Source organism: Felis catus, chromosome B1 (assembly GCF_018350175.1).
Source record: "Felis catus isolate Fca126 chromosome B1, F.catus_Fca126_mat1.0, whole genome shotgun sequence".
In the NCBI taxonomy this organism is placed as follows: Eukaryota; Metazoa; Chordata; class Mammalia; order Carnivora; family Felidae; genus Felis; species Felis catus.
The window spans coordinates 122,198,989-122,207,930 of record NC_058371.1 but is presented as its reverse complement, the minus strand read 5'-3'; positions in this window follow the sequence as shown (position 1 = coordinate 122,207,930).

Here is an 8,942-nt window from a genome sequence, read left to right as displayed (position 1 = left end):
TCTGGAGGACTGAAGACTAAACTGAATCCTAAATGATGAGCAGCAATTTCCTAAGACAAGGGAGCAGGATGGGAGAATATTCTAGGAGAAGGAATAGCAAGAGAGAGAGCAAGGGTGAAAAAGAAACCCAGGTATGGTGTGTGTAGGGGAGAACTCAAGCATTTTAGTGCTGCCTGAACATGGTGGGGAGTACAGGGGTGGTGAGAAGTCAGCTGGAACATCACACACGGCCTTTGATTCATTCTCATCTCCTGGAAGCAAAGTTTAGCCTTTGAAGGACTTTTAAGTAAAGAAATGGTATAGTCAGATTTACCTTTAAGATGCCTCAACTGGGGACTGTGGGGAAAAGTGTGAGAGGAATAAGAAAACAGGTGTATGGAATTTCCTAAAGGTCTCCTTATAATTACCTTGGAGGAAGATAATAGGATAGCAAAATTTCTCTCTATTTATAATTTTCCACAGATTGGGGAAAATTAGGTAGGTCATACAGGCTATGTTTTTGATGATTACTGAGTAAAATTAAATTTAAAAGCTCAGTAAATCTAACCAGAAGAACATTATGATTTCCAAGTCTTACTGAGTTTGTCTCCAATGAAAGATAAAGCAGTTAAGTCCATTGCATCTAGACCCTGAATTCTCTATTGTTTTTCAGGGGAAAATAACCAGTGAAATGTAAAGCTCCTTCCTAAGAGAAAAGTAACAATGAGTTCCTGCTCTGACAGAAAGGAGGAGAGGACACCAGTGCGGTCTGAGCCCTGGCTATAGAGTGCACCTGTGGTTGGCATACTATCCATCCTTTTCAGATGGGGGCCTCGTCCTGTCTCCCACCTCTGAACAGGAACCAATTGGAGCCCAAGCAGAGCTGGTCCACAGCCAACAGAGCATGCCCTCACCACTCAACACATTCTGTCCGTGCTGGGACCATGAGGTATCCTGCTCTAAGGCCTGATGTGAGAGAATGAGGTACAAGGAGGTTGGTGCCCTTTCTTCCTTTACACTCAAAAAGACTGTTTGTATCTTAAAGAACAGAAAAAGAGAATACTCAGTTTGGGTACTGCTGTGTGTGGGCTTGGAGGACTTGGATGAGCTAGTCCAAAGCCATTCTGCAACAGACAGGGACATGTGTTAGATGGTTCTTGCAGACATTTGGGCAAAAGATGAGGAAACAAAGCTGGGAAACATGTTAGCAGAGAACGAGAGGAAATTGATTCATATTTAGGAGGTAAAACCAAGAGGCCTTGATGAGTCATTAGATGTGGAGACTGTGCAGAGGAGGAATCCAGCACGACACCCAGCTTTCCAGTTTGAGTGGATGGTTGGACCACAAACTAAAATGACCCAAACAAAAATGACCTGCCCAAGAGGCAGGTGAACTTTAGGGGGAATGAAAGGTTTAGTTTTGGTCATATTAGTTCATGGAATATGAACATGCAGGTGGTTATTCTCAAGTAGTTGGAGAGTTCACCCATTATGAGTAAGGTAAAAATGCCAAGCTCTTCTTAGGGAAAAGTACTGGGCATGGACTGTCAGGTATAATTCTATTATGTAAATTTTGAAAAGGGGAAGAACATTTTTGGTTAAAGGTAGAGAGACCTTATTTTAGAGGTCTCCTAAGTGAGTTGAGGAGACTTCAAGGAATGATTAAGCATTTCTCCTTTTAGGGACTCTTACTATTCCTACAAACATTGCCTAATGCACCAACACCAAAGGAACATGCCTGACCTTCTCTATGAAAGCCTGGGAGCCAGGGGTCTGAAATAGACCTTACCCTTACTACAATTAGAGGAAAGACTTTGGATAATGAGATATTCTCCATGACTTAATCACTTAATAAAACAAATGGGGAAAGGGATGAAAATTACTATTCTTCAAACAACAGAAACTTTAGGATATGAGGAAACTGGCTTTAAAAAATGACCAATGTTATGGAGGAGCCAAGATGGCGGAATAGCATGGAAGATTTTTGTGTGTCCATGAAATACAGCCAGACCAACACTAAACCATCCTACACACTTAGAAAACTGATTGGAGGATTAACTCAACAACCTGCACAGCCTGAACCACAGAATTCAGCAGGTATGTGGCACGGAGAGGTGAACTTGGGGAGAGAGGAACCGGCAGCAGGCAGGGAGCTGCCTTTGCAGGCAGAGAGAGGATGGAGACTGGGGGGACAGGGAAAGCACCCCTCCCCGAAAGGAGCTGGAGAGAAAGTGGAGAATTGGAAACAGCCACAGCAACTAAACTAAAAAGGGAGAAAGGAGACGGTTTAAATTCCATTAAGACTGTAAACAAGGGGAGCACAAAGGCTGCAACTCCGCAGCTCAATACCTGGTGATGCTCTGGTGGGAAGGGTGAATACCCAGGAACAGAGTGGGGTCTGGGAGGTTCTCGGGCCACATGGGGAAAAGCGGTTCCACTGCTGGAAGGACATTTGGTAGAGACCGTTGAAGCCACCTGGTCTCAGGAGACCCCAGAGAATGGCCACATTCGCTGTTGCTGGAACAAGGTCGCTAAGTGTGAAGCCTGGTGCCAGATGTGTGTTCTGATTTTCCATAAACCCTGAAACGCTGCTGCTACACTATCTCACGAACTTTTTCTGGGGTGGGCTGGCACCTGGCTGCAGTCTCGGGGCACCGGCAGCAGCAGGGTCCAGTAGGCGTTCCTGGGTGCAGCTGGCATTCGGCCATTGCTCGGTGAGACCCTCCCACAGAGGGGTGGAACAGGTCAAAGCCACAGTCCTTCGGAAGTAAGGGGCCGGGGAAAACAGCCGCATCTGAGACAAAACTCGGGAGAGAGGTACTGCCTGGGACTTGGTCACAGACAGTGAAGAAACAGGGAGTGGACAAAAGCTGAAGACAGGGGAGGGGTGCATGATTGCTGATCTGAGAACAGACTTCCCATACTAGAGGCTGAGTAGTTGGGTGATGCCATTTTCACCGCTCCCGCGCATTCACATACGCACCTACAAGGGCCACAACAATCCACTCCAGTAGGCTGGCAGCGCCATCTAGTGGAGAACAGAGCTGTTACACTTAACCCTGCCCAACTGGGCCAACCTCGCTCTTCAAAAACACAAGTCTCAGCGCCTACTTAGTTTATGGACTATAAAGCGCTACATAGTCTGACTTCTAAGGGAAAACGAGGTAATTTCAGTCCTATTTCAATCTGTTAGCAAGTCCATCTATTCAATTTTCTTTCTTTCTTTCTTTCTTTCTTTCTTTCTTTCTTTCTTTCTTTCTTTCTTTCCATCTTTTTTTTCTCTTTTACACTATTTTTTTCTTGAGTACAGAAAGAAATAATTCATTTTTATTTTCAATTTTTATTAAAAATAATTTAATTTTGTTTACTATATTTTTTACTTTTATGTAAATTTTTTCAAATTCTCTTACTTCCATCATTCTATTTTAGTGTACTTCCGTGTATTCACCTTTTCAAATTTTCAAATGATTTCCTTGTTTTCTTTTTTCTCTTTTTCATTTCTTTTCTTTTTCTTGAATTCAGAAAGTGAAAAACTTCATTTTTACTTTCAATTTCTTTTAAAAATATTTTTCTTTAATTTTTTTACTATATTTTTTGCTTTTATGTAATTTTTTTCAAATTCTGTTTTCCATCATTTTCTTTTAGTCTACTACAGTGTATTAACTTTTTAAAATTTTCAAATAATTTCTTTTTTGTCATGTTTCTTTTCTTTTTCTTGAATACAGAAAGAGAAAAAAAATTCATTTTTATTTTTAATTTTTATTAAAAATATTTTTCTTTATTTTCCTACTGTATTCATTCTTTACTTTTGTGTAAATGTTTTCAAATTCTATTTTACTCCCATCATTTCATTTTAGCCTACTTCAGTGTATTCATTTTTTCAAATTCTTAAATGATTTCCTTTATTTTTTCTCCCCCCTTTTTTTCTCTAATCTGTCAAACCACTTTAAACACCCAGACCAAAACACACCTAACATCTAGCATCATTTATTAGATTTTTCTTTTTTTGTGTGTGTGTTTATTTTTTCAAATTTTAATATTTTTTAATTTTAATTTTTTTAATTTTAATTTTTCTACCTCATTAATTCCTTTTCTCCCTTCAAAATGACAAAAATAAGGAATTCACCCCAAAGAAAGAGCATGAAGAAACGACAACCAGGGATTTAACCAACACAGATACAAGCAAGATGTCTGAACCAGAATTTAGAATCATGATAATAAGAATACTAGCTGGAGTTGAAAATAGATTAGAATCCCTTTCTGCCGAGATAAAAGAAGTAAAAACTAGCCAGAATGAAATTAAAAATGCTATAACTGAGCTGCAATCACGGATGGATGCATTGGCAGCAAGGATGGATGAGGCAGAACAGAGAATCAGTGAGATAGAGAATAATGAAGCAGAAAAAAAGAGGGAGATGGAGGCAAAAGAGCATGATTTAAGAATTAGAGAAATCAGTGACTCATTAAAAAGGAACAACATCAGAATCATAGGGGTCACAGAAGAGGAAGAGAGAGAAATAGGGGTAGAAGGGTTATGTGAGCAAATCATAGCAGAAAACTTTCCTAACGTGGGGAAAGACACAGACATCAAAATCCAGGAATCACAGAGAACCCCCATTAGATTCAACAAAAAACGACCATCAAAAAGGCATATCATAGTCAAATTCACAAAATACTCAGGCAAGGAGAGAATCATGAAAGCAGCAAGGGAAAAAAAGTCCCTAACCTACAAGGGAAGACAGATCAGGTTTGCAGCAGACCTATCCACAGAAACTTGGCAGGCCAGAAAGGAGTGGCAGGATATATTCAGTATGCTGAATCAGAAAAATATGCAGCCAAGAATTCTTTATCCAGCAAGGCTGTCATTCAAAATAGAAGGAGAGATAAAAAGTTTCCCAAACAAAAATTAAAGGAGTTTGTGAACACTAAACCAGTCCTGCAAGAAATTTTAAGGGGGACTCTCTGAACAGAGAAAAGATGAAAAAAATATATATCTACAAATCCCCAAAGCAACAAAGATTAGAAAGGACCAGAGAAAACCACCACAAACTCCAACTCTACAAGCATCATAATGGCAATAAATTCATATCTTTCAGTACTCACTCTAAACTTCAATGGACTGAATGCTACAATCAAAAGACATAAGGTAACATAATGGATAAGAAAACAAGATCCATCTATATGCTGTTTACAAGAGACCCAGTTTAGACCTAAAGACACCTTCAGGTAGAAAATAAGGGGATGGAGAACCATCTATCATGCTAATGGTCAACAAAAGAAAGATGGAGTAGCCATACTTATCTCAGACAATCTAGACTTTAAAATAAAGACTGTATCAAGAGATGCATAAGGGCATTATATCATAATCAAGGGGTCTATCCACCAAGAAGACCTAACAATTGTAAACATTTATGCGCCAAATGTGGCAGCACCCAAATATATAAATCAATTAATCACAAACATAAAGAAACTCATCGATAGTAATACCATAATAGTAGGAGACTTCAACACCCCACTCACAGTAATGGACAGATCATCTAATCAAAAAACCAACAAGGAAACAATGGCTTTGAATGACACACTGGACCAGATGGACTTAACAGATATATTCAGAACATTTCATCTTAAAGCAGCAGAATATACATTTTTCTCCAGCACACGTGGAACGTTCTCCAGAATAGACCATATACTGGGACACAAATCAGCCCTAAGTAGGTACAAAAAGATCGAGATCATACCATGTATATTTTCAGAACACAATGCTATGAAACTCAAAATCAACTACAAGAAAAAATTTGGAAGGGTAACAAATACTTGGAGACTGAAGAACATCATACTAAAGAATGAATGGGTTAACCAAGCTGTTAAAGAGGAAATTAAAAAATATATGGAAGTCAATGAAAATGATAACACCACAACCCAAAACTTCTGGGATGCAGCAAAGGCAGTCATAAGAGGAAAGTATATGGCAATCCAGGCCTTCCTAAAGAAGGAAGAAAGATCTCAGATACACAACCTAACCTTATGCCTTAAAGATCTGAAAAAAGAACAGCAAATAAAACCCCAAAACAGCACAACACAGGAAATAATAAAGATTAGAACAGAAATTAATGCTATAAAAACGAAAAAAAAAAAAAAAAAACAACAGTAGAATAGGTCAATGAAACCAGAAGCTGGTTCTTTGAAAGAATTAACAAAATTGATAAACCACTAGCCAGTTTGATCAAAAAGAAAAAGGAAAGGACCCAAATAAATAAAATTGAGAATGAAAGAGGAGAGATCACAAACAACACAGCAGAAATAAAAACAATAAGAGAATATTATGAGAAATTATATGCCAATGAAATGGGCAATCTGGAACAAATGGACAAATTCCTAGAAACATATACACTATTGAAACTGAAACAGGAAGAAATGGAAAATTTGAACAGACCCATAACCAGTAAGGAAATCGAATTAGTAATCTAAAATCTCCCAAAAAACAAGAGTCCAGGGCTTTCCAGGGGAATTCTACCAAACACTTAAGGAAGAGTTAACACCTATTCTCTTGAAGGTGTTCCAAAAAATAGAAATGGAAGGAAAACTTCCAAACTCTTTCTATGAAGCCAGCATTACCTTGATTCCAAAACCAGACAGAGACCCCAATAAAAAGGAGAACTATAGACCAATTTCCCTGATGAACATGGATGCAAAAATCCTCAACAGGATATTAGCCAACTGGCTCCAACAATACATTAAAAAAATTATTCACCACGACCAAGTGGGATTTATACCTGGGATGCAGCGCTGGCTCAATATCTGCAAAACAATTAACGTGATTCATCACATTAATAAAAGAAAGGACAACAACCACATGATCCTCTCAATAGATGCAGAGAAAGCATTTGACAAAATACAGCATCCTTTCTTGATAAAAACCCTCAAGAAAGTAGGGATAGAAGGAGCATACCTCGAGATCATAAAAGCCCTATATGAATGACCTAAGCTAATATCATCCTCAATGGGGAAAAACTGAGAGCTTTCCCCCTCAGGTCAGGAACAAGACAAGGATGTACACTCTCACCACTGTTATTCAACATAGTATTGGAAGTCTTAGACAGACAACACAATCAGACAACACAAAGAAATAAAAAGCATCCAAATCGGCCAGGAAGAGGTCAAACTTTCACTCTTCGCAGATGACATGATATTCTATATGGAAAACCCAAAAGATTCCACCAAAAAACTGCTAGAATTGATTCATGAATTCAGCAAAGTTGCAGGATATATAATCAACGCACAGAAATCGGTTGCATTCCTATACACCAACAATGAAGTGACAGAAAGAGAAATGAAGGAATTGATCCCATTTACAGTTATACAAAAAACCCATAAAATACCTAGGAATAAATCTAACCAAAGAGGTGAAAAAATCTGTATACTGAAAACTATAGAAAGTTTATGAAAGAAATTGAAGAAAACACACACACACACACACACACACACACACACACACACACACACACAAATGGAAAAAGATTCCATGCTCCTGGATAGGAAGAACAAATATTGTTAAAATGTCAATACTACCCAAAGCAATCTACATATTCAATGCAATCGCTATCAAAATAACACCAGCATTCTTCACAGAGCTAGAACAAGTAATCCTAAAATTTGTATGGAACCAGAAAAGACCCCAAGTAGCCAAAGCGATCTTGAAAAAGAAAACCAAAGCAGGAGGCATCACAATCTCAGACTTCAAGCTACACTACAGAGCTGTAATCATCAAGACAGTATGGTACTGGCACAAGAACAGACACTCGGATCAATGGAACAGAATAGAGAACCCGGAAATGGACCCACAAATGTATGGCCAACTAATCTTTGACAAAGCAGGAAAGAATATCCAATGGAATAAAGACAGTCTCTTCAGCAAGTGGTGCTGGGAAAACTGGGCAGCAACATTGCAGAAGAATGAACCCAGACCACTTTCTTACACCAAACCCAAAAATAAACTCAAAATGGATGAAAGGCCTAAATGTAAGACAGGAAGCCATCAAAATCCTCAAGGAGAAAGCAGGCAAAAACCTCTTTGATCTTGCCCGCAGCAGCTTCTTAACACATCTCTGGAGGCAAGGGAAACAAAAGCAAAAATGAACTATTGGGACCTCATCAAGATAAAAAGCTTCTGCACATCAAAGGAAACAATCAACAAAACTAAAAGGCAACGGACAGAATGGGAGAAGATATTTGCAAATGACATATCAGATAAAGGGTTAGTATCCAAAATCTATAAAGAACTTCTCAAACTCAACACCCCAAAAACAAATAACTCAGTGAAGAAATGGGCAAAAGACATGAATAGACACTTGTCCAAAGAAGACATCCAGATGGCCAACCGACACATGAAAAAGTGCTCAACATCACTCATCACCAGGGAAATACAAATCAAAACCACCATGAGATACCACCTCACACCTGTCAGAATGGCTAACATTAACAACTCAGGCAACAACAGATGTCGGTGAGAATGTGGAGAAAGAGGATCTCTTTTGCATTGTTGGTGGGAATGCAAGCTGGTGCAACCACTCTGGAAAACAGTATGGAGGTTCCTCAAAAAAACAAAAATAGAACTACCCTGTGACCCAGGAATTGCACTGCTAGGCATTTATCCAAAGGATACAGGTGTGCTGTTTCGAAGGGATACATGTACCCCCATGTTTATAGCAGCACTATCCACAATAGCCAAAGTATGGAAAGAGCCTAAATGTCCATTGATGGATGAATGGATAAAGAAGAAGTGGTATATATATATATATATATATATATATATATATATATATATACACACACATACATACAATGGAGTATTACTTGGCAATCAAAAAGAATGAAATCTTGCCATTTGCAACTACATGGATGGAACTGGAGGGTATTATGCTAAGTGAAATTAGTCAGAGAAAGACAAAAATCATATGACTTCA